The sequence below is a fragment of the Mirounga leonina genome, unplaced genomic scaffold (genome assembly GCF_011800145.1).
Source record: "Mirounga leonina isolate KUSES-001 unplaced genomic scaffold, KU_Mleo_1.0 Mir_165, whole genome shotgun sequence".
In the NCBI taxonomy this organism is placed as follows: Eukaryota; Metazoa; Chordata; class Mammalia; order Carnivora; family Phocidae; genus Mirounga; species Mirounga leonina.
The window spans coordinates 19191854-19217905 of record NW_023270415.1 but is presented as its reverse complement, the minus strand read 5'-3'; the positions used below and the strand labels follow the sequence as shown (position 1 = coordinate 19217905).

Here is a 26052-nt window from a genome sequence, read left to right as displayed (position 1 = left end):
ACTCAGGTAGTTGCTTAGAGTTCCATAACAATGTCTTGTTATGAGGTCATAGCAAGAAGAGGACCTATTACAACTGATGATAAATAACAGTGGTTTTCTCACTTTTGGGTTTCAAGAACTTTTTACTCTTCAAAGGGTAGGGAGGTGGGGAGAAGACCCAAAGGGCTTTTTGTTTATGTGGGTTATAGTGATTGGTAGTTACATTATTAGAAATTAAAACTTGCAGGATGATGCTTCTGTGGCTTTGTCATTTCCAGTTTAAAAGTAATTTTTGGTTTTTAAAGAGTTTATAATGTCTACAGTACAAATATTCAATTCCCTTTTCTTTAAATTCTCAATTATTGATCTCAAAATGATGCCACAATTTAACTAGGATTACAATACTATAACAAAACATTCTGTTGCATAGACAAAATAAATTATTCATATTTATAAAGCAGAGGGTAAAATAACTTTCATCATATTTTCATTTTTTATTTACAGTTTTATCCAGTTCCTTTAGAAGATTCTTCCCTTCCAGGAGTCAGAGAATTAACCATGTTCATTTCAGTATCTTCAGCATGAGTCAAGGGAGTAAGTCTTCTATTTTTCCTTCTTTTAGTCAACAATCCATGGTGCTCCATGTCCATATTATTTAGCATATATTAGGAGGGTCCAGGTGCTGGATGTGGTACCAATACCTCAGGGAGGCAACAGAGAAGCTTCTTCATTTATTCCTTCTCTAATATTCTCCTTTATGTAGAAAGGAGTTTCTGGGGCACCTGGGTGGTGCAGTTGGTTAAGTGTCCAACTCTTGGTTTTGGGCTCAGGCCCTGATCTCAGGGTCGTGAGATCGAGCCCTTCATCAGGCTCTGTATTCTTCATGGAGTCTGCTTAAAACTCTCTCTCCCTCTCCCTCTGCCCCTCCTCCCTGCTCTCTCTTTCTCAAATAAGTAAATAAATCTTTAAAAAAAAAGTTTCTGAACTATATCATTTTCCTCCTCTCTGAAGAACTTCTCTTAACATTTCTTGCCAGGCAGAACTACTGGCAACAAATTTCCTCAATTTTTGTTTGAGAAAATTTTTATGTCTTTTTTACTTTTGAAGGATAATTTTGCTGGAAATAGGCTTCTAGGTTGGTGGTTTTTTATGCTTCTTGCATGGTTTCTGAAGAGAAGTCTGATGTAATTCTTTTTTTTTTTTTAAAGATTTTATTTATTTGACAGAGAGAGAGAGAGCGAGAGCAGGAACACAAGCAGGGGGAGTGGGAGAGGGAGAAGCAGGCCTCCTGCCAAGCAAGGAGCCCAATGCGGGACTCGATCCCAGGACCCCGGGATCATGACCTGAGCTGAAGGCAGACGCTTAACAACTGAGCCACCCAGGCGCCCCTGATGTAATTCTTATTCTTGTCCCTCTGTTATGTAGGCATTCTTCCTCACCCCAGCTTCTTTCAAGATTTTCTCTGTGTCTTTGATTTGCTGAAGTTTGAATGAAATATGCCTAGATGTAGATTTTTTAGTATTTGCCTACTTAGTGTTCTCCAAGCTTCTGGATCTGTGGATTGGTGTATGTCATTAATTTTGGAAAATTCTCAACCAATACTTCAAGTATTTTTTCTATTCCTTTATTTCTTCTCTTTTTGGTATTCTCATTATACATTTGTTCTACATTTTTTAATTGTCCCACAATCCATGAATATTCTGTTTTGTTTCTTTCACTATTTTTTCTCTTTGCTTTTTATTTTGGGAAATTTCTATTGACATATCTTTGATTCACTGATTCTTTCCTTGGCTATGTCTAGTCCAATGATCAGCCCCTCAGATTTATTCTGCATTTCTGTCACAGTGTTTTTGATTTCCCCATTAAGCCCTTATTCTATTAATTATAGCTATTTTAAATTCCCAGTTTGATAATTCCAAAATCTCTGCCATATCTGAGTCTGGTTCTGATGGCTCTGTCTCTTTAGGTTGTGTGTTTTTTCTTTTTTTTTTTTTAGCATGCCTTGTAAATTTTTGTTGAAAGCTGGACAAAACGTACTGAGTAAAAGGATCTATTTAAATAGGCCATGAGCAGAAGGTTTTATGTTTATCTGGCTAGGAGTTGAGCTGTGTTTGCTATTTGCTGTAGCTGTAAGTGTTAAAGGCCAAATTTCATCTGGTGTCACTTTTTTTATCCCAAATGATCTTTGTGTTTTCCTTGAAATTTCTTAAATTAGGACTGAGGCTTAGAGTTCTTCCCTTTGTAATCTCTTGTGCAGGAGCCTTATTGATGTGGTGGTAAGGAGTGGGGTGAGGAGAAGCGTTTTATAGTCTCATGCTTAGGTCTCAATCTTTTAGTGATTCTGTGCCCCTGGGCTTTGACCTTCACAAGCACTTCTCAGCCACTTCCCATCTCTGTTTAGGAGAGACAGGAAGGTTAGAGGAAACTGGAACTGAAAAATTCTCTTCCCCCAGTACTGTTAGTCTCTGGTAAAATCCACAGTGGTCAGGTTCTGGTGAAATAGTTTCCCTTGAGGGCAGGCTTGTGTTAAGAACAAAATGCTCTGGGCATATTTCAGAATGGTTACTTCTCCCTTCCCTGAAGGAAACTCCCTGATCTTCACTCAGAGCTCCTGATGGGGCTTGTAGAGGTAACTCATGAAAGTGTGGGGCCCCCTAAGCCTGCCTACTCCTAATTTTTAACTCTCCATCTTTGTGCATATTGATCCTCCAGGAATTTGTTGATTATAGTTTAACTTTTCCTACCTTGGTCGACTCCAGCAAGTAAGGAAAACACACACATTCTTGTACATGTCTTTTGATGTACATATGCCTGGATTTCCATTACCAAAAAAAGTGGAATAACTGAATACTAGGATATAATAATTTCTTTAAATTTTAATTCCAGTGTAGTTTTAATTCCAGTGTTATATTAGTTTTAGGTGTACAATTAGTGATTTGACAATTCCATATATTAGTGCTCATCAAAACAGGTGTACTTTTCATCCCTATCACTTATTTCACCCATCCAAACAGCCAACTACCCTATGATAACCATCTGTTTGTTCTCTATAGTTAAGAGTCTGGTTTTTTTGTTTGTTTCTTTTTAAAGATTTTATTTATTTGAGAGAGAGAACAAGCAGGAAGAGCAGCAGCAGAGGCAGAGGGAGAGGGAGAAACAGGCTCCCTGCCAAGCAGGGAGCCCCATGTGGGGATTGATCTCAGGACTCTGGGATCATGACTCGAGCCAAAGGCAGACACTCAACCAACTGAGCCACCCAGATGCCCAAGAGTCTGTTTGTCTCTTTTTTCCCTCTTTGTTCATTTGTATTGTCTCTTAAATTCCATGAATCAGTGAAATCATATGGTATTTGTCTTTCTCTGACTCATTTATTTTGCTTAGCATTATATGCTTTAGATCCATCCATGTTGTTACAAATGACAATATTTCATTCTTTTTTTATCCCTGAATAATATTCAATTGTATGTGTATAGCACATCTTTATTCATTCACCTATCAATGAAAATTTCCATAATTTTGCTATTGTAAATAATGCTCCAATAAACATAGGGGTGCAGAGATCCTTTCAAATTAGGATTTTCATATTCTTTGGATAAGTACTCAGGATTGGAATTATGGATCATATGGTAGTTCTATTTTTAATTTTTTAAGGAACCTTCATACTGTCTTCCACAGAGGCTACACCAGTTTACATTCCGACCAGCTATAGATGAGGGTACTTTTCTCTCCTTATCTTCACCAACACTGTTCTTTCTTATTTTTTTTGATGTTAGCCATTCTGACAGGTTTGAGGTGATATCTCATTGTGATTTTCATTTGCATTTCCCTGATGATCAAGTGATATTGAGCTCTTTTCATATGTCTGTTAGCCGTTTGGATGTCTTCTTTTTTTTAAGTTCAATTTAATTTTATTATGTTATGTTAGTCACCATACAATACATCATTAGTTTTTGATATAATGTTCCACGATCCATTGCGTTGGTATAACACTCAGTGGTCCATGCAGTACGTACCCTACTTAATACCTATCACCAGGCTAACCCATCCCCCCACTCCCCTCCCCTCTAAAACCCTCACTTTGTTTTTCAGAGTCCATAGTCTCTCATGGTTCATCTCCCCCTCCAATTTCCCCCCCTTCATTTTTCCCTTCTTCTCCTAATGTCCTCCATGTTATTCCTTATGTTCCACAAATAAGTGAAACCATGTGATAATTGACTTTCTCTGCTTGACTTATTTCACTTAGCATAATCTCCTCCAGTCCCATCCATGGTGATGTAAAAGTTGGGTATTCATCCTTTCTGATGGCTGAGTAATATTCCATTCTATAGATGGACCATATCTTCTTTATCCATTCATCTGTTGAAGGGCATCTCAGCTCATTCCACAGTTTGGCTATTGCGGACATTGCTGCTATGAACACTGGGGTGCATATGGCCCTTCTTTTCACTACATCTGTGTCTTTGGGGTAAATACCCAGGAGTGCAATGGCTGGGTCATAGGGTAGCTCTATTTTTAAATTTTTGAGGAACCTCCACACTGTTTTCCAAAGTGGCTGTACCAACTTGCATTACCATCAACAGTGTTAAGAGGGTTCCCTTTTCTCCACAACCTCTCCCAACATTTGTTTTTTCTTGCCTTGTCCATTTTTGCCATTCTAACTGGTGTAAGGTGGTATCTCAATGTGGTTTTGATTTGGATTTCCCGGATGGCTAATGATGATGAACATGTTTTCATGTGTCTGTTAGACATTTATGTATCTTTGGAGAAGTGTCTGTTCATGTCTTCTGCCCATTTTTTGACTTGATTATTTGTTTTTTGGATGTTGATATTGAGAAGTTCTTTATAGATCTTGGAAATCAGCACCTGGTCTGTAGTGTCATTTGCAAATATCTTCTCTCATTCTGTGGGTTGCCTCTTCGGTTTGTGGACTGTTTCCTTTGCTGTGCAGAAGCTTTTTATCTTGATGAAGTCCCAAAGTTCATTTTTGCTTTTGTTTCACTTGCCATTGGAGATGTATCTTGAAAGGGGTTGCTGTGTGGGGCACCTGGGTGGCTCAGTCGTTAAGTGTCTGCCTTCGGCTCAGGTCATGATCCCAGGGTCGTGAGATTGAGCCCCACATTGGCCTCCCTGCTCAGCGGGCAGCCTGCTTCTCCCTTTCCCACTCCCTCTGCTTGTGTTCCTGCTCTTGCTATCTCTCTCTCTGTCAAATAAATAAACAAAATCTTTAAAAAAAGAAAGTAAGAAGTTGCTGTGGCCGATGTCAAAGAGGTTACTGCCTGTGTTCTCCTCTAGGATTTGGATGGATTCCTGTCTCACATTGAGGTCTTTCATCCATTTTGAGTTTATCTTTGTGCATGGTGTGAGCAATGGTCGAGTTTCATTCTTCTGTATATAACTGTCCAATTTTCCCAGCACCATTTACTGAAGAGACTTTTTTCCATATCATGTTTTTTCCTGCTTTGTCAAAGATTATTTGACCATAGAGTTGAGGGTCCATATCTGGGCTCTCTATTCTGTTCCATTTGTCTATATGTCTGTGTTTGTGCCAGTACCATGCTGCCTTGGTGATCACTGCTTTGTAATATAGCTTGAAATCAGGCAACATGATATCCCCAGCTTTGCTTTTCTTCTTGAACATTTCCTTGGCTATTCGGGGTCTTTTCTGATTCCATACAAATTTTAAGATTGTTTGTTCCAGCACTTTGAAAAATATCATTGGAATTTTGATCGGGATGGCGTTGAAGGTATAGATTGCTCTGGGTAGCATAGATATTTTAACAATGTTTATTCTTCCAATCCATGAGCATGGAATATTTTTCCATCTTTTTGTATCTTCTTCAATTTCTTTCATGAGAGTTCTGTAGTTCCTAGAGTATAGATCCTTTACCTCTTTCGTTAGCTTTATTCTGAGGTACCTTATGGATTTTGGTGCTATTATAAATGGAATCATTCTCCAATTTCTCTTTCTATATAGTTGCATTGTTAGTGTATAAGAAAGCCACTGATTGCTATGCATTGATTTTGTATCCTGCCACATTACTGAATTGCTGGATGAGTTCTAGTAATTTGGAGGTGGGGTCTTTTGGAATTTCCACATAAAGTATCATGTCATCTGCGAAGAGAGAGAGTTTGACTTCTTCTTTGCCAATTTGAATACCTTTTATTGCTTTTTGTTGTCTGATTGCTGTAGCTAGGACTTCTAGTACTATGTTGAACAACAGTGGTGAGAGTGGGCATCCTTGTCCTGTTCCTGATCTTAAGGGAAAGACTCTCATCTTTTGCCCATTGAGGAGGATATTCACTGTGGGTTTTTCATAGATGGATTTTATGAACTTGAGGAATGTTCCCTCTATCCCTATACTCTGAAGAGGAAAAGATGCTGTATTTTGTCAAATGCTTTCTGCATCAATTCAGAGGACCATATGGTTCTTCTCCCTCCTCTTATTAATGTGTTCTATCACATTGATTGATTTGCAAATGTTGAATGACCCTCACATCCTGAGGATAAATCCCACTTGGTCATGGTGGATGATCCTTTTAATGTATTGTTGGATCCTATTAGCTAGGATTTTGTTGAGGATTTTGGAATCCATATTCATCAGGGATATTGGTCTGAAATTCTCCTTTTTGATGGGGTCTTTGCCTGGTTTGGGGATTAAGGTAATGCTGGCCTCATAGAATGAGTTTGGAAGTTTTCCTTCTGTTTCTATTTTTTGAAACAGTTTCAGGAGAATAGGTATTATTTCTTCTTTGCATGTTTGGTAGAATTCCCCAGGGAATCCATCAGGCCCTCGACTCTTGTTTTTGGGGAGGTTTTTTGATCACTGCTTCAATCTCGTTACTGGTTATTGGCCTATTCAGGTTGTCAGTTTCTTCCTGTTTCAGTCTTGGCAGCTTATCGGTTTCCAGGAAGGCCTCCATTTCATCCAGATTGCTCAGTTTATTGGCATATAGTTGTTAATAATAATTTCTAATAATTGTTTCTATTTCCTTGGTGTTAGTCATGATCTCTCCCCTTTCATTCATAATTTTATTAATTTGGGTCCTTTCTCTTTTCTTTTGGATAAGTCTGGCCAGTGGTTTATCAATCTTTTTAATTCTTTCCAAGAACCTGCTTCTCGTTTCGTTGATCTAATCTACTGTGTTTCTGGTCTCTAATTCATTGATCTCTGCTCTAATCTTAATTATTTCTCTTCTGATGCATGGCTTAGGCATCTTTGGTTGCTTTTTCTCTAGTTCTTAAAGGTATAGAGTTAGTTGGTGACTTTGGGATTTTTCTATTTTTTTGAGTGAGGCTTGGATAGCTATGTATTTCCCCCTTAGGACCACCTTTCCAGGTCCCATAGGTTTTGGACCGATGTGTTTTTGTTCTCTTAGGTTTCTATGAATTGTTTAAGTTCTTCTTTGATTTCCTGGTTGACCTAAACATTCTTGAGCAGAGTGGTCCTTAGTGTTTGAATTTCTTCCAGATTTTTTTCTTGTGATTGAGTTCCAGTTTTAAAGCATTATGGTCTCGGAGGAAGAGCAAGATGGCAGAGGAGTTGTAGACCTAAGTTTTATCTGGTCCAAGGAATTCAGCTAGATAGATATCAGACCATTCTGAGTGCCTACGAACTCAACAGGAGATCGAAGAAAAGAATAGCAGCAACTCTTTGAACAGAAAAGTGACCACTTTCTGGAAGGTAGGACTTGCAGAAGAAGTGAATCCGTGGGGATATATGGGAAGATAGACCGCGGGGGGAGGGAGCCTCCATCAGCCAGGTACTGGCAAGTGATAGAGTAGCAGAGCACAAAATCGGAACTTGTAGAAGTCTGCTCTGCTGAGGGACGTCACTCTAGTGGCTAAGTGGGGGGTGGAACCCTTGCTGGAACAGTGTGGTCTCAGGACCGTTGGGGTCACAGAAAGACTGGGGATGCCTAAGTGTGGCAGAGCTCCCAGGTATCAGAGCAGGGAAGCCGGCTGCAAAGACAGAGCTGAGGAGTGGGCTCAGAGCTTGGGGTTGCCATAAACCGTGATCTGCAGCAGAGTTGGACCACTGCTTTTCCAGCAGGGACCCAACAAGTGGCAGGTCTGGGGAGATTCCCCTACCTCCCTAGGAAGGAGCGGTGCGGGAGTGCACCACAAGAATCTGCTGGGTTTGAAGACTCCAAACAGGATCATGTGCCAAAGATAGAAACACTCAGTCATAGCCCGGGTGAGCACAGAGTGTGGCTGGAGATCGGGGAGATAGGAGTCATTGACTGCTTTTCTCTGGGGGCGCACTGAGGAGTGGGACCCTGAGATCTCGGCTCCTCCTGGGTGGAGATTGGGAGGCTGCCATTTTCACTCTTGTCCTTCAAAGCTGTACAGAAAGCTTGCAGGGAACAAAAGCTCCGGAGAGCAAACCCAAGATTACTTAGCCTCGCTCCAGCAAAGGCAGTGCAATTCCGCCTCCGGCAAAGACATTTGAGAACCACTGCAACAGGCCCCTCCCCAGAAGATCGGCAAGAACAGCCACCCAAGATTAAGTTACCGATCAATGAGAATGGCAGAACTCCAGCACTAGGGGAATACCGCACATAGAATTCATGGTTTTTTTCCCCTTGATTCTTTAGTCTTTCAAAGTTAATTTTTTTAATTTTCATTTTTTTCTTTTTCAATATATTTTTTTGAATTTTTCTTTTACTCTTTTTCAATCAACATCTTATCAATCCCTTTTTTAAAAATCTTTTTTATTTTTCATTTTTAGAGTCATATTCTATCCCTTCATAGTAGTTAACCTTATTTTTGGTACATATATAAGTTGTTGTCTCTTTAAAATTTTGGGATACAGTTTCTTACAACAGAGCAAAATATACCCTAAATCTCTAGTGTATGGCTTTGTTCTAGTTTCCTGCCTAATCACAATGACTCCCTTTTCTTTTAATTTCTCTTCTTTCTTTTTTCAACCAACTTATTATGTTATCAATTCCTTTTATAAAATCTTTTATACTTTTCTTCTTTACAGTCATATTCCATCCCTTCATCGTATTTACCCTTATTTTTGTACATATCGAATTTTTCTTTCTTTAAAATTTTGGGAGACAGTTTCTTCTAACACCAAAATACCCCCAAAATCTAGTGTGTGGCACTGATCTATTCTCCAGCCTGATTGTATTTGATCAATTTTTTTATCTTCTTCCTTTTCTTTTTCTTTTCTTTTTTTCTTTCTTTCCCTTTCTTCTCAGTTTCGGGTCTCTTCTGATTTGTTTAGTGTATATTTTTCTGGGGTCATTGTTACCCTGTTAACATTTTGTTCTCTCATTCATCTATTCTCCTCTATACAAAATGGCAAGAGGGAAAAAAATCACCTCAAAAAAAAAAAAAACAAGAGGCAGTACCAACTGCCAAGGACCTAATCAATATGGACATTAGTAAGATGTCGGAACTAGAGTTCAGAATGACAATTATAAAGAATACTAGCTGGGCGTGAAAAAAGCATGGAAGATACTAGAGAAACCCTTTCTGGAGAAATAAAAGAACTAAAATCTACAAAAGTCAAAATCAAAAATGCTATCAATGAGGTGCATTCAAAAATGGAGGCTCTAACTGCCAGGATAAATGAGGCAGAATAAAGAATTAGTGATATAGAAGACCAAATGATGGAGAATAAAGAAGCTGAGATAAAGAGAGATAAACAACTACTGGATCATGAGGGCAGAATTCGAGAGATAAGTGATACCATAAGATGAAACAATATTAGAATAATTGGGATCCCAGAAGAAGAAAGTAAGAGAGGGACAGAAGGTATATTGGAGCAAATTATAGCAGAGAACTTCCCTAATTTGGGGAAGGAATCAGGCATCAAAATCCAGGAAGCACAGAGAACCCCCCTCAAGATCAATAAAAATGGGTCAACACCCTGACATCTAATAGTAAGACTTACGAGTCTCAGAGACAAAGAGAAAATCCTGAAAGTAGCTTGGGACAAAAGGTCTGTAACCTACAATGATAGAAACATTAGATTGACAACAGACCAGGCCACAGAGACCTGGCAGGCCAGAAAGGACTGGCATGATATAGTCAGAGTACTAAATGAGAAAAATATGCAGCCAAGAATCCTATCTCCAGCTAGGCTGTCACTGAAAATAGAAAGACAGATAAAAAGCTTCCAGGACAAACAAAAACTAAAGGAATTTGCAAACACAAAACCAGCCCTACAAGAAATATTGAAAAGGGTCCCCTAAGCAAAGAGAGAGCCTAGAAGTAACATAGACCAGAAAGGAACAGAGACAGTATACAGTAACAGTCACCTTACAGGCAATACAATGGCACTAAATTCATATCTTTCAATAGTTACCCTGAATGTAAATGGACTAAATGCACCAATCAAAAGACACAGGCTATCAGATTGAATTAAAAAACAAGACCCATCAATATACTGTCTGCAAAAGACTCATTTTGGATGCAAAGACACCTCCAGATTGAACGTGAGGGGGTGGAAAACCATTTACCATGCTAATGGACTTCAAAAGTCAGCTGGGGTGGAAATCCTTATATCAGACAAATTAGATTTTAAACCAAAGACTATAATAAGAGATGAGGAAGGACACTATATCCTACTTAAAGGGTCTACCCAACAAGAAGATCTAACAATTGTAAATATCTATGCCCCTAACATGGGAGCAGCCAATTATATAAGCCGATTAATAACAAAAGCAAAGAAACACATCGACAACAATACAATAATAGTAGGGGACTTTAACAACCCCCTCACTGAAATGGACAGATCATCTAGGTAAAAGATCAGCAAGCGAATAAAGGCTTTAAATGACACACTGAACCAGATGGACTTCATAGATACATTCAGAACATTCCATCCCAAAGCAACAGAATACACATTCTTCTCTAGTGCCCATGGAACATTCTCCAGAATAGATCACATCCTAGGTCACAAATCAGGTCTCAACTGGTACCAAAAGATTGGGATCATTACCTGCATATTTTCGGACCATGATGCTTTGAAACTAGATCTCAATTACAAGAGGAAAGTCAGAAAGAACTCAAAAACATGGAGGCTAAAGAGCATCCTACTAAAGAATGAATGGGTCAACCAGAAACTTAAAGAATTAAAAAAATTCATGGAAACAAATGAAAATAAAAACACAACTGTTCAAAATCTTTGGGATGCAGCAAAGGCGGTCCTACGAGGAAAATATATAGCAATACAAGCCTTTCTCAAGAAACAAGAAAGGTCTCAAATACACAATCTAACTCTACACCTAAAGGAGCTGGAGAAAGAACAGCAAATAAAGCCTAAACCCAGCAGGAGAAAAGAAATAATAAAGATCAGAGCAGAAATCAATGAACTAGAAACCAAAACAACAGTAGAACAGATCAACGAAACTAGGAGCTGGTTCTTTGAAAGAATTAAGATTGATAAACCCCTCCCAGCCTTATCAAAAAGAAAAGAGAAATGACCCAAATAAATAAAATCATGGGAAAGAGGAGAGATCACAACCAACACTAAAGAAATACAAACAATTATAAGAACATATTATGAGCATCTCTATGCCAGCAAATTAGATAATCTGGAAGAAATGGATGCATTCCTAGAGATGTATCAACTACCAAAACTGAACCAGGAGGAAATAGAAAACCTGAACAGACCTATAACCACTAAGGAAATTGAAGCAGTCATCAAAAATCTCCCAAAAAACAAAAGCCCAGGGCCAGATGGCTTCCCAGGGGAATTCTACCAAATATTTTAAAGAAGAATTAATAGCTATTCTTTAAAACTGTTCCAAAAAATAGAAATGGAAGGAAAACTTCCAAACTCATTTTATGAGGCCACCAACACCTTGATCCCAAAACCAGAAAAGACCCCATCAAAAAGGAGAATTACAGACCAATATCCTTGATAAACGTGGATGCAAAAATTCTCACCAAAATACTAGCCAATAGGATCCAACAGTACATTAAAAGGATTATTCACCACGATAAAGTGGGATTTATCCCTGGGCTGCAAGTTTGGTTCAACATCCACAAATCAATCACAGTGATACAATACATTAACAAAAGAAAGAACAAGAACCATATGATCCTCTCAATAGATGCAGAAAAAAACATTTGACAAAGTACAGCATCCTTTCTTGATCAAAACTCTTCAGAGTATAGGGATAGAGGGTATATACATCAATATCATAAAAGCCATCTATGAAAAACCGACAGCGAATATCATTCTCAATGGGGAAAAACTGAGAGCTTTCCCCCTAAGGTCAGGAATGTGGCAGGGATGTCCACTATCACCACTGCTATTCAACATAGTATTAGAAGTCCTAGCCTCAGCAATCAGACAACAAAAAGAAATAAAAGGCCGGCGCCTGGGTGGCTCAGTTGGTTGAGCGACTGCCTTCGGCTCAGGTCATGATCCTGGAGTCCCAGGAACGAGTCCCACATCAGGCTCCCTGCTCAGCAGGGAGTCTGCTTCTCCCTCTGACCCTCCTCCCTCTCATGCTCTCTGTCTCTCATTCTCTCTCTCGCAAATAAATAAAATCTTAAAAATAAAAAGAATTTAAAAAAAATAAAAGGCATCCAAACTGGCAAAGAAGTAGTCAAACTCTCACTCTTTGCAGGTTGTATGATACTTTATGTGGAAAACCCAAAATACTGCACCCCAAAACTGCTAGAACTCATACAAGAATTCAGTCAAGTGGCAGGATATAAAATCAATACACAGAAATCAGTGGCATTCCTATACACCAACAACAAGACAGAAGAAAGAGAAATTAAGGAATCAATCCCATTTACAATTGCACCCAAAACCATAAGATACCTAGGAATAAATCTAACCAAAGAGGCAAAGGATCTGTACTCAGAAAACTATAAAATACTCATGAAAGAAATTGAGGGAGTCACAAAAAAATGGAAAAACGTTTCATGCTCATGGATTGGAAGAACAAATATTGTGAAGATATCAATGCTACCTAGAGCAATCTACACTTTTAATGCAATCCCTATCAAAATACCATCCACTTTTTTTAAAGAAATGGAAAAAATAATCCTAAAATTTGTGTGGAACCAGAAAAGACCCCGAATAGCCAGAGGAATGTTGTAAAAGCAAAGCAAAGCAGGTGGCATCACAATTCCGGACTTCCAGCTCTATTACAAAGTTGTAATCATCAAGACAGTTTGGTACTGGCACAAAAACTGACACATAGATCAATGGAACAGATATAGAGCCCAGAAATGGACCCTCAACTCTATGGTCAACTAATCTTTGACAGAGCAGGAAAGAATGTCCAATGGAAAAAAGACAGTCTCTTCAATAAATGGTGTTGGGAAAATTGGACAGCCACATGCGGAAGAATGAAACTGGACCATTTCCTTACACCACACACAAAAATAGACTCAAAATGGTTGAAAGACCTAAATGTGAGACAGGAATCCATCAAAATGCTAAAGGGGAACACAGGCAGCAACCTCTTCGACCTCAGCCATAGCAACTTCTTCCTAGAAACATCACCAAAGGCAAGGGAAGCAATGGCCAAATGAACTACTGGGACTTCATCAAGATAAAAAGCTTTTGCACAGCAAAAGAAACAGTCAACAAAAGCAAAAGACAACCGACAGAATGAGAGAAGATATTTGCAAATGACATATCAGATAAAGGACTAGTATCCAAAATCTATAAAGATCTTCTTAAACTCAACACCCAAAGAACAAATGATCCAATCAAGAAATGGGCAGAAGACATGAACAGACATTTTTCCAAAGAAGACATCCAAATGGCCAACAGACAACTGAAGAAGTGCTCAACATCACTCAGCATCAGGGAAATCCAAATCAAAACCTTAATGAGATACCACCTCACACCAGTCAGAATGGCTAAAATTAACAAGTCAGGAAACAACAGATGTTGGCGAGGATGTGGAGAAAGAGGAACCCTCCTACATAGTTGGTGGAATGCAAGCTGGTGTAGCCACTGTGTAAAACAGTATGGAGGTTCCTCAAAAAGTTGAAAATAGAGCTACCGTATGACCCAGCAATTGCACTAGTGGATATTTACCCCAAATATACAAATGTAGTAATCCGAATGGGTACATGCACCACAATGTTTGTAGCAGTAATGTCCACAATAGCCAAACTATGGAAAGAGCCAAAATGTCCATCAACAGATGAATGGATAAAGAAGAGGTGGTATTATATATTATATATACAATGGAATATTATGCAGCCATCAAAAAACCAAAATCTTGCCATTTGCAACAAAGTGGATGGAACTAGAGGGTATTATGTTAAGTGAAATAAGTCAATCAGAGAAAGACATGTACCATATGATCTTACTGATATGAGGAATTTTTAATCTCAGGAAACAAACTGAGGGTTGCTTGAGTGGGGGTGGTTGGGAGGAATGGGGCGGCTGGGTGATATACATTGGGGAGGGTATGTGCTATGGTGAGTGCTGTGAATTGTGTAAGACTGTTGAATCACAGACCTGTACTTCTGAAACAAATAATACATTATATGTTAAAAAAAAGAAATAGTAGGAAGGGAAAAATGATGGGGGGGAAATCGGAGGGGGAGAGGACCATTAGAGACTATGGACTCTGAGAAACAAACTGATGGTTCTATGGGGGGATGGGTTTGCCCAGTGATGGGTATTGAACGGCATGTATTGAATGGAGCACTGGGTGTTACACGCAAACAATGAATCATGGCACAGTATATCAAAAATTAATGATGTACTGTATGGTGATTAACATAACATAATAAAATTTTTAAATAATTAAAGAAATAAGCAGTATGGTCTGATAATATGTAGGGAATAATCTCAATCTTTTGGTATTGGTTGAGACCTGATTTGTGACCCAGTATGTGGTCTATTCTGGAGAATGTTCCATGTGCACTCGGTTAGAATGCATATTCTGTTGTTTTAGGATGGAATGTTTTGTATGTATCTATGAGGTCCATCTGGTCCAGTATGTCATTCAAAGCTCTTGTTTCTTTGTTGATTTTCTGCTTAGATGATCTGTCTGTTGCTGAGAGTGGAGTATTGAGGTCTCCACAATTAACGTATTGTTATCAATATAACTCTTTATTTTGGTTAACAGTTGGCTTATGTAGATGGCTGCTCCCATGATGGGGGCATAGATATTTACATTGTTAGATCTTTTTGTTGGATAGACCATTTAAGAATGATATAGTGTCCTTTTGTGTCTCTAACTACAGTCTTTAGCTTAAAGTCTAATTTGTCTGTTATAAGAATTGCTACTCCCACTTTCTTTTGAGGTCCGTTGGCATGGAAGATGGATCTCCATCCTTTCGCTTTCAGTCTGGAGCTATCTTTAGGTTCAGAATGAGTCTCTTGTAGACAGCCTATGTATGGGTCCTGTCTTTTTATCCAATCTGCAACCCTATGTCGTTTTATGGGAGTGTTTAGGCCATTCACTTTGAGAGTGATTATTGAAAGATATGAATTTATTGTCATCATGTTGCCTGTGAAATCCTTGTTTCTATAGATTGTCTCTGTAAATGTCTTTTGTATATCACTCTTGGGTTCTTTCTCCTTTTATAGAAACCCCTTAATATTTCTTGCAAGGCTAGCTTAGTGGTCACATATTTTTTCAGTCTCTGCTGTTTGTGGAAGCTCTGCATCTCTCCATCCATTCTAAATGAAAGCCTTGCCAGATAAAGTATTCTTGGCTGCATGTTCTTCTCATTTAGTACCCTGAATATGTCTTGCCAGGCCTTTCTGGCTTGCCAGGTCTCTCTGGATAGGTCTGACATTATTCTGATGTTCCTCCCTCTGTACATAAGAAACTTCTTCCCCCTAACTGCCCTTAAGATGGTTTCCTTGGTTCTACTATTTGCGAGTTTTACTATTACATGCCGGCGCGTTGGCCTGTTTTGCTTGATCTTGGGAGGGGTCCTCTCTGCCTCTAGGACATGAATGTTTGTTTCATTCACCAGATTAGGGATGTTCTCAGGTATGATTTGGTCAAATATATCTTCTAGTCCTCTCTCTTTCCACCCCCTCAGGGTTCCCAATAATTCTGACATTGGCAAAGTTCATGGTGTCACTTATTTCTCTGATTCTGTTTTTATGGATTGTGAGTCGTTTCTCCCTGTTCTCCTCTTTTTCCTTCTTTTCTATCAATTGGTCTTCTAAATCACTAATTCATTCTTTTGCCTGCTTACCCTAGCTGTTAGGTTATCTAGATTGGATTGGATCTCATTGATAGCATTTTTAAATTCTGCCAGTTCAGCTTTCATTTGTGCCATTAGAGACTCTATGTTGCCATTAATCGATTTCTCCATTCTAGCTATTGTCTTCATAACTGCTACCCTGAATTCCATTTCCGACATCTTGGTTATATCTTTATCCATTTGTAAATCTGTGGCAGAAGTCACAGTCTCTGAGTCTTTCCTATTTGGTGGGTTCCTCCTTCTAGTCATTCTGTTGAGGGGTGGTTGAGGGAATGTACAGAGTCCAAATTATTGACCACAACCCAACAAGATGCACCTGTTTTTTAGGGACCTTAGGGTTGTCAGCCTCTTGTTCTCCTAGCCTGTCTTCTGGGGAAGGGGCCTGCTGTGCTGTTACTCAGGCAAACGTGCTTGGGCAGAGTTTCCCTGGCCCCTGTGCGGGGGGATGGGCTCAGTGAAAACCGGTTTTGGTGGGCCTTTTGTTCTCTGGAGGCTTTCTCTGGCAGCTTTCCGTGTCTATTCTGAGAGTCAGATTAGAAGAGATCATTTCCAACCCTCTGCCTCAGAGCAGAGAGATTGCAGTCTGTTCTTCAGTGAGCTCTCCATGCCACACCATCTCCAGTTTTGTCTTTGCTGCTATATACTGCAGCATCCTGAGTTGTGCGCCCCTCAGAAGGGCTCCAGTCCTCACCTCCAGGTCTGGGCAGGGTGGCATGTCTCTGCCCTTTGTGCTTCTAAAACCACCAGCAGCCCCCAGTTCACATGCGCAGCCCCACCATTTCAGGTTTCAGTCCAGGGGGCTGCCCTAAAGTCCTTTCCCTGCCAGTACCGCTCTGTGAGTCTGTGCCCTGTCTGCAGCGTGGGAGGCTATCGCTCACTAGCAGTGCTGGATCCCCACTGCTCCCTCCCCCTTCCATTTATCTTAGGATGTGTACCCGTGGAATCACGGCTCCCTGCTTTATACCTCGAAACCAACCGCCTGTAATATTCAGTTTGTAAAGATCCAGATATATCTTACATCTCAAGCTGATTTCATGGATGTTCAGAGTGGTCTGATAGATATCCAGCTCAATTCAGGGGACCGGTTGGAATAGGGTCCCCTACTCCTCTGCCATCTTTAGCCATCCGTCCATTTGGATGTCTTCTTTGGAGAAATGTCTGTTGCAGTCTTCTGCTCATTTTAAATTGGATTATTTGATGTTGAGTTGTATAGTTCTTTGTATATTTTGCATACTAAGCCTTTATCAGCTATGTCATTTGCCATTATCTTTACCCATTCAGTAGGTGTCTTTTAGTTTTATTGTTTCTTGTACTGTGTAACAGTTTTTTATTTTGATGTAGTCCCAATAGTTTGTTTTGCTTCCCTTGCCTCAGGAGACATCTCTAGAAAAAAAATTTGTGATGGCCAAGGTCAGAGAAATTATTGCCTGTGCTTTCTTCTAGGATTTTTATGTTTTCACATCTCACAAATAGATCTTTACTCCATTTTGGGTTTATTTTTGTATATGGTGTAAAAAAGTGGTCCAGTTTCATTCTTTTGCATGTAGCTGTCCAGTTTTCCCAATAAAATTTGTTGAAGAGACTGTCTTTTCCCATTGCATATTGTTTCCTCCTTTGTCATAGATTAATTTACCATTTAATTATGGATTTATTTCTGGGCTTTCCATTCTGATCTATTTATGTGTCTGTTTTTGTGCCAGTACCATACTGTTTTGATGACTACAGCTTTGTAATATAGCTTGAAACTGGAATTGTGATACCTCCAGCTTTGTTTTATTTTTTTCATGATTGCTCTGGCTATTTGGGTTCTGTAGGAATTCCAAACAAATTTTAGGATTGTCTGTTCTAGTTCTGTGAAAAATGCTTGTGATGTTTGATAGGGATTGCATTAAATCTGTAGAGTGCTTTGGATGGTATGGACATTTTAACAATAATTGTTCTTCCAATCCATGAGCATGGAATGACTTTCCATTTGTGTTTTCTTCAATTTCTTTCATCAGTGTTTTATAGTTCTTAGAGTACAGGTCTTTGAACTCCTTGGTTAAGTTTATTCCCAGGTATTTTATTATTTTTGGTGTAATTGTAAATAGGATCCTTTTCTTAATTTCTCTTTCTTCTGATTCACCACCAGTGTATAGAAATGTGGTGGATTTCTGAATATTGATTTTGTATCCCATGACCTTACTGAATTCATTTATCAGTTCTAATAGTTTTTTGTGAAATCTTTAGGATTGTCTATATATAGTACCATGTCCTCTGCAAGTGGTGGAAGTTCTATTTCTTCCTTACCAATTTAGACACCTCTTATTTCTTTTTGTTTTCTGATTGCTGTGGGTAGAACTTCCAATACTATGTTGAATAAAAGTGGTGAGAGTGGACATACTTCTCTTGTTCCCGACCTTAAGTGAAATCTTTCTGTTTTTCACCATTGAGTATGAGGTTACCTGTGTGTTTTTCATATATGGACTTTTTTGAGGTATGTTCCCTCTAAACCTACAGGGTTTTTATCATGAATGGACGTACTTTTTCAAACGCTTTTTCTGCATCTATTGAATTGATCATATGATTTGTGTCCTTTTTCTTGTTGATGTGATATATCATGTTGTTTGATTTGTGAGTATTCAAATATTTGGTAGAATTCACCTATGAATCCCTCCGGTCCTGAACTTTTGTTTGTTGGGATTTTTTTGATTACTGATTCTTTCATTGCTAGAAATTGATCTGTTCCAATTTTCTATCTCTTCCTGATTGAGTTTTGGGAGGTTGTATGTTTCTAGAAATTTACCCATTTCTTCTAGGTTGTCCAATGTCTAAACATGTAATTTTTCATAATATTCTCTTGTAATCTTTTTTATTTCTGTGGTGCTGGTTGTTATTTCTTCTCTTTCATTCTTATTTTCTTTATTTGAGTTTTCTCTCTCTCTCATCTCTCTGTGTCTCTTGTCTGTCCCTCTCTCTCTCTCTCTCTTTTTTTTTTTTTTGATGATTCTGACTAAATGTTTATCAATTTGTTGATCTTTTCAAAGAACCAGCTCTTGGTTTCATTGATCTGTGCTATTGTTTTTTTCAGTTTCTATTTTGTTTATTTCTGCTCTAATCTTGACAATTTCCTTTCTTCCACTGCTTTTCAGTTTTCTTCCTTTCTTATCCTTTAGGTGTAAGATTAGGTTGTTCATTTGAGATTTTTCTTGCTTTTGAGGTATGCCTGTATTGCTATAAACTTGCCTCTCAGAACTGCCTTTGCTGCATCCTAAAGATTTTGGACCATTGTGTTTTCATTTTCATTTGTCTCCATGTATTTTTTATTTCCTCTTTGATTTCTTGGTTGATTCATTCATTGTTTCATAGCATGTTATTTAACCTTGATATATTTGTGCTCTTTCCAGATTTTTTTCTTGTTTTTGATTTCCAGTTTCATAGCATCATGGTCAGAAAATATGCATGGTATGACAGATATTTTTGAATTTGTTGAGACTTGTTTTGTGGCCTGATATGTGATCTATTCTGGAGAATATTCTATGTGCACTTGAAAAGAATGTGTATTCTGCTGCTTTAGCATGGAATGTTCTGAATGTATCTGTTAAATCCTTCTAGTTCAATGTGTGATTCAATTCCCTGTTTCCATGTTGATTTTTTGTTTAGATGACTTGTCCAATGATGTAAGTGGGGTGTTAAAGCCCTCCACTATAATTTTATTATCGATTAGTATCTTTATGTTTGTTATTAACTATATTATGCATTTGCTTGTTCTTGTGTTGGGTTCATAAATATTTATGTTTGCTATATCTTCTTGTTGGATTTTCCTCTTTATTATTATATAGTGTCTTACTTTGTTTCTTATTACCATCTTTGTTTTAAAGTCTATTTTGTTTAATATAAGATTCTCTACCCCACCTTTATTTTCACATTTATTTGCATGATAAACATTTGTCTATCCCTTACTTTCAATTTGCATGTATTTTTAGGTCTGAAATGAGTCTCTTGTAGGCAGCATATAGATATTTTTTGCTTTGTTATCCATTCCATCACCCTATGTCCTTTGATAGATGCATTTACTTTATTTACATTAAAAATAATTATTCATAGGTATATACTTACTGCCATTTTGTTATTTGTTTTATGGTTGTTTTTATAGCTCTTCTTTGTTCCTTTCTTCCCTTGTTCTCTTCTTTCACAATAACTTGGCTCTCTTCATTGATTTACTTGGATTACTCTCTCCTTACTTTTTTCATATTACTGTTTTTTGATTTGTGGTTACCATGAGGTTTGTATGTAACATCTGCATATAGCAGTCTATATTAAGTTCATGGTTGCTTAAGTTTGAACCCATTCTTGCCTCATCTCCCTGCCACATTTTAGGTATATGATACCATACTTTACATCCTTTTATTTTGTGAGTCCTTTGACTGATTTTTACAAATATGTTTACTTTTACTGCTTTTGGGCTTCCTTCTTTTCTTACTTATGATTTGTCCTTTCCACTGGAAGAGTCACTTTCAACATTTCTTGTAGAGTTGGTTTAGTGTCATGAACTCATTTAGTTTTTGTTTGGGAAATTCTTTATTCCTCCTTCAGTTCTGAATGATAGTTTTGCTGGATACAGTATTTTCAGTTGCAGGACTTTTTTTTTTTTTTTCCCAGCACCTTGACTATATCATGCCACTCATTTCTGACCTGCAAATTTTCTGCTAAAAAATCAGGCTGACACTCTAATGGGGTTTCCTTTGTATAGGAGTGTTTTCTTTTCTCTTGCTGCTTTAAAAATTCTCTCTTTACCACTAACTTTTTGCCATTTTAATTACTGTGTGTCTTGGTGTGGATTTCCTTGGGTTGATTTTGTTGGGGGATCTCTGTGCCTTCTCAATCTGGATTTCTATTTCCTTCCCCATATTCAGGAAGTTTACAGCTATTATTTCTCCAAATAAATTTACTGCCCCTTTTTTTCTCTCTTCTCCTTCTGGGATCTCCATAATGTAAATGTCTTTATGGTTGATGTTGTCACTGGATTCCCTATGTCTATTCTTATTTTGCACAATTTCTTTTTCTTTCACCTGCTCAGCTTGCTTATTTGCCATCACTCTGTCCTGAGGTCACTAATTCATTCTTCTGTTTCCTCTAGTGTGGTATTTATCCCATCTAGTGTACTTTGAACTCCATTTATTGTGCTCTTCATCTCTGATTGGTTCTTTGTTATGTGTTTGTTGGGGGTCTCATTGATGTCCTCCACTCTTTTCTCAAGCCTAGTGAGTATCTTTATGACCATTACTTTAAATTCTCTATCAGGCATACTTATCTCCATTTTACTTAGCTCTCTTGCTGTGATTTTGTCCTGTTCTTTCATATTTTTTGGTCTCCTCATTTTGTCTAACTCTCTGTGTCTGTTTCTATGTAATAGGAAAGTCAGCTAGGCCTTCTTCTCTTGAAAGTAGTGTCCTTATGAAGAAGAGGTCCTATGGTGCTCTGCAGTGCCCTGTCCCCTGTTCGCCAGAGCCTGGGACTTCAGGGCTGTTTCCTATGTGTGTTGCATGTACACTGATGTTATGGCTAAGCCACTTTTTCCTTTAGTCCAGTTGTCTGTAATGGCTCTCTTTGCCTGTTGTGGGTAGGGTTTGGTCCCTGTGGTGTTAGTAGGCTAGTCTGGGGCCACCTTGGGCTGGAGTTGAGTCAGTCCAGTTGTTTGTCAGAGATGTAATAGCACCAAACTGCAGGGTTTTTTCCCCTGAGAAGCTTTCATTGGTGGGTGGGGGCTACATTCAGACCAGCTGTTTGCCACCAGCCCACTTCTGGGGTGGGCAGTCTTACTGTTGTGTGTAGTTATCTTTCCCTCTCCCTTGGGCAGGACTCACTATGGAGTGGTGCTGGCCCTTGTCAAGGCTGCTTGCACATTGCCAGGTTTGTGGTACTGCTTTTGGTTGGGTCCTGGCCAAGAGCATATTGAAGGTGACGGATCTGCAATGTGCACGGGGGCAAGATGCATGGTGTTTGCAAGGTCTTCACACATGTCTTCTGGGGGAGGGTATCTGCAGTGCTGGGACAGAGGCAGACCTGGATGGAGATGGGGGGGCACACTGTTATCAAGTTATGTAGCAAGGTGGCTGTGTGTTTATGCTCGGGGGATATGGGGACTGTAATGGTGCCTGCCATCTTCTTTGTTCCTGAAGGATTCTGCCAGTGACCTCATACCTCTAGGACATGCCTGAGATGAGTAAACAACTCTCCCACCCATATGCCCCACACATTTTTCAAGTTGCTACATCTATGTTGTATCTTGTGGGACTATTTGTTGTGCTGTCTCTTTGAGTGTAGGGACTCTTTCCTATGGCCCTCCTAGCTGTCCCAGAGCCAAGCCCACTGATTTTTTTAAATCCCAAGTTAAAGTCCTACTGTTTATAAGTACTCATGAAATTTGGCCCCTCCGGTTTTCAAAGCCAAATATTATGGTGATTTATCTCACCCTTGTAGGCTCCCAAGTGTGAGGGCCTGTTTCTCTTCCCTCTCCTTACCCACGACATCACTTCAAGCTGCAGATAATCCCAAGGGACTGTTTAGGAATCATGTCTCTGCCCTTCCTAGGCTCTTCCATGTGGCCTCTCTTCCACACTTAGTTTAGTGGAGTTTGTTCTGCCAGACTTTAAGTCATTTTCTGGGCAATTTACTTTGATGTTAGTGTTATCTAGTATTATCTATGGGTTGAGGTGAGCTTAGGCTCCTCCTATCTGTCATCTTCCCAGCAATCCCAGGATATGTTAATTTTTAGATCTAGTATATACCACCAAACTCAGTGTGCTTCCTCCTGTAGCAAATGAGTAATTGCTCTGCATCCATGTGAACACTGAGTGTTGTCAGTCTTTTCAATCTTAGCTAGTCTTGGCTGTGTGGTGGTACCTCATTGTTATGATTTTCATTTGCTCTGATATATTTATTAATGAAAGTAAACACCATTTAGATACTTTCTTTTGTAAATTACCCATTCAGATCTTCTATTCATTTTTCTCTAAGATCATTTGACTTTTTCTTATTAAGTTATAGGAGGATTTACATATTCTGAATGTGAGTCCTTTGTCAGTTATATGTGTTGCATATATTTATTCCCACTGTTACTTGCCTCTTCACTCTCACCATAGTGTCTTTGATAAACAAATCCTTGATTTGAATATAGTCTAGTCTATCAATCTCCTCCTTTATAGCTATTGCTTTTTATAATCTGTTCAAGCAATCATTTCCCAGGTGCCTGGGGGGCTCAATTGGTTAAGTATCCAACTCTTGATTTCAGCTCAGGTCATGGTTCTGGGGTTGTGAGATCAAGCCCTGCATTGGGCTCTGCACTCAGGACTTGGACTCTAAGTCTGCTTGAGGTTCTCTCTCTCCTTCTGCCGCTCCCCACCTCATGCCTCTTTCTCTCTCTCTCAAAATAAATAAAATCTTTCAAAAAAAAGCATCCAACTCTGGGTCTTGGCTCAGGTCATTATCTCTGGGTCATGGGATCGAGCCCTGTGTGGGCTCCACATGCTCAATAGGGAGTCTGCCTCTCTCCCTCTGCCCTTCCCCTCCTCTCAAACAAGTAATAAATCTTTAAAAAAAAAAAAGGAAGAAACCATTTCCTACCTCTCCTACCTCAAGGTCATAAAAATCATTTATCTTATTAAAGATTTATTTTTTACCATTCATATTTACAGCTAATTCCTTTCAGGAATTGATTTTTGTAGATGGTGTAAGACCAATCTCAAGATTTACTCTTTACATATGGCTGTGCAATTGACCTAGCACCATCACTAATTTTTATCACTAATATTTAGTACTTCCTTTGTCATAGATGGTGTGTCTTCTTATGCTGGGTCTGTTTTTGGACACACCTTTTTTATTGGTTTATTTTCTATTCCTGTTTCACTCTTACTATCTTCTTATAGCTTTATATAAGTTTTGGTATCTGTATAGTACTTTCTCTTATTTAATTCTTAAGAATGTCATTTCTTGGCCCTTTGCTTCTCATATAAATTTTAGTCAGATTATCAACTTTAAAATCCTGCTGGGATTTTGATTTATTTAGTGCTAATTTTTGACTGGATTTTATTATATTTTCATTATAATTATAATGTTACATAGATGGTAAGAGTAGGATTGCTAAATATCAGAAAGAGGGGGCAGTATTGTATGTAATCTTTTAAATAATAGCATATCCTGCAAGAAGAAAGACCTTTCAGTAAAGTTTATAGCTGGTAATTGCAAAAGATTTGTAAGCATAAGCATCTAATCAAGATTGTGGATCAATCTGGCATCTTATGGGAATCTCTAAATCCTGGGAAGGACAGATGGAGCTCTTGATTGTTTGTGCAGAAATAAACTATGGAAAGGTTCTCAAAATTTCCAAGGATCTATACATATATTCTCAATGAGCCTAGATATCTCAAAAAGGTTTTTAAATGTTTTGTTTAGGTAATAATCTAAAAAAAATTGAGATCAGCATATTCTGGATCTTCTAGATGGCCTTTATTTTGATAACCAAGTTGTTTGTTTTCTATGCACAAAATTACAATAAGGAAACCCAGAGAATGATATGTAAATTTCCTGATGTATTCATTCCAAGAGTCACAGAAACCTGTCAGCCTCAACTCACCTGGTTGACTAGAAATGACTACTGGATGAGGCCTTTAAGTTGTCTCAGGGCTTGTTTTTCTGTGTCAATAAGATATAGAACCATTTATCATATTTTTATAGATTATTATACTAAAAGTGAATATGACTTTAGGAAAATCTGTGCTAGTTTTACAAATTTACTAGTATGACAGATACTTCCATTTAATTTCATAATAATGTGTTATCCTGAGACTACATCCAACAACCATTCTACTAAAGCAGGCATAAAGCTGCCCAGACACTTAAGTATTCCTGTGAGTCAGTCAGTGTGCAAGATTGAAGTATTTATCGGTCAGTTGAACTTGTGTGGCTTCTAGGTGAATCTAACTGCTGGTTCATTTTCCAGGAGTACAGGGGATCAGACACATCCTTCTCCCAGTGAAACTACTCTGTGGCCCAATATCTCCAGGTGCTCACATTTGCTCTTTGGGATTACAATATCATCTAAATTGGGAGCATTTATGGTGGAAGTGGAGCACAAGGGTATATCTACTAATTACATAGAGTAATAGTTGGGGGTCCAAACAGACTTTGGTTGAGGAAGCAGAGTATACAAACTATGTAAGAATACAGAAGGAGAGTTGGGAGATAGCTCAAAGGTGTAAATCTGTGTTCCACTTTAAGTGAAGTGATATTAAATATGAGCACAGTACAAGATTTGACTTTAAGGCTTAGTATTCTTTTTGTTTGGGGAATGTTGTGGCCTGCATCTGTTGACCCTGACCTGAGGTTCAAAGTTCTGAGTAACTGTCTTCCCCCAGGAATCCAGGCATTTACAATTCCAGGGGAGGAGTGGTAAATATGGAGTAATATTAGACTTGTTCTCCAGAAATCTACTGCTTGAGATTCCACTGTTGGCAACATGTCTTTTCTGGTACTGAGAGTAACAGCAGGAAGGAGCACTCCATGCATGAGCCTATACTTTTTGGATTGCAGGAAGCTTATTTGTGAGCAGTAATGAATCTGCTGGAAATCAGATCTGGAAGTATGACAGATTCTTTACCATTGGCCTGGTGCTGAATAGCTTGGATGGACACTGGCTGAGGCAATAATGAGTCTTTACTAATGCAAACTGATAACTGCTCAGGGCTACCGGGTCTGAGGTTTATAATCATACATCACTGAGTTTTTGAAAGCTTAAAATCAAGCCAATAATTAAGATGTTGACTATTAATATTTGTTGAGAGATTTTTGGTTTTGTTTTACTTTCTTTCTAATCAGGGGAAATGATAGTAGGGGGAGAAAGAAAAAGAAGAAACCCTAATTAGCAT

The 26052-nt window shown here is 38.6% G+C and overlaps 1 long non-coding RNA gene across 1 annotated transcript in view; it reads left to right on the top strand.

The window, feature by feature from the left end:
* Positions 1-276: 276 nt before the first annotated feature.
* LOC118014900 overlaps positions 277-26052 on the top strand; it is a 160271-nt gene continuing 134495 nt past the window's right edge. Inside the window, exon 1 of the long non-coding RNA XR_004680416.1 lies at positions 277-573. This is a non-coding gene — a long non-coding RNA (uncharacterized LOC118014900). The remainder of the gene's footprint in view (positions 574-26052) is intronic.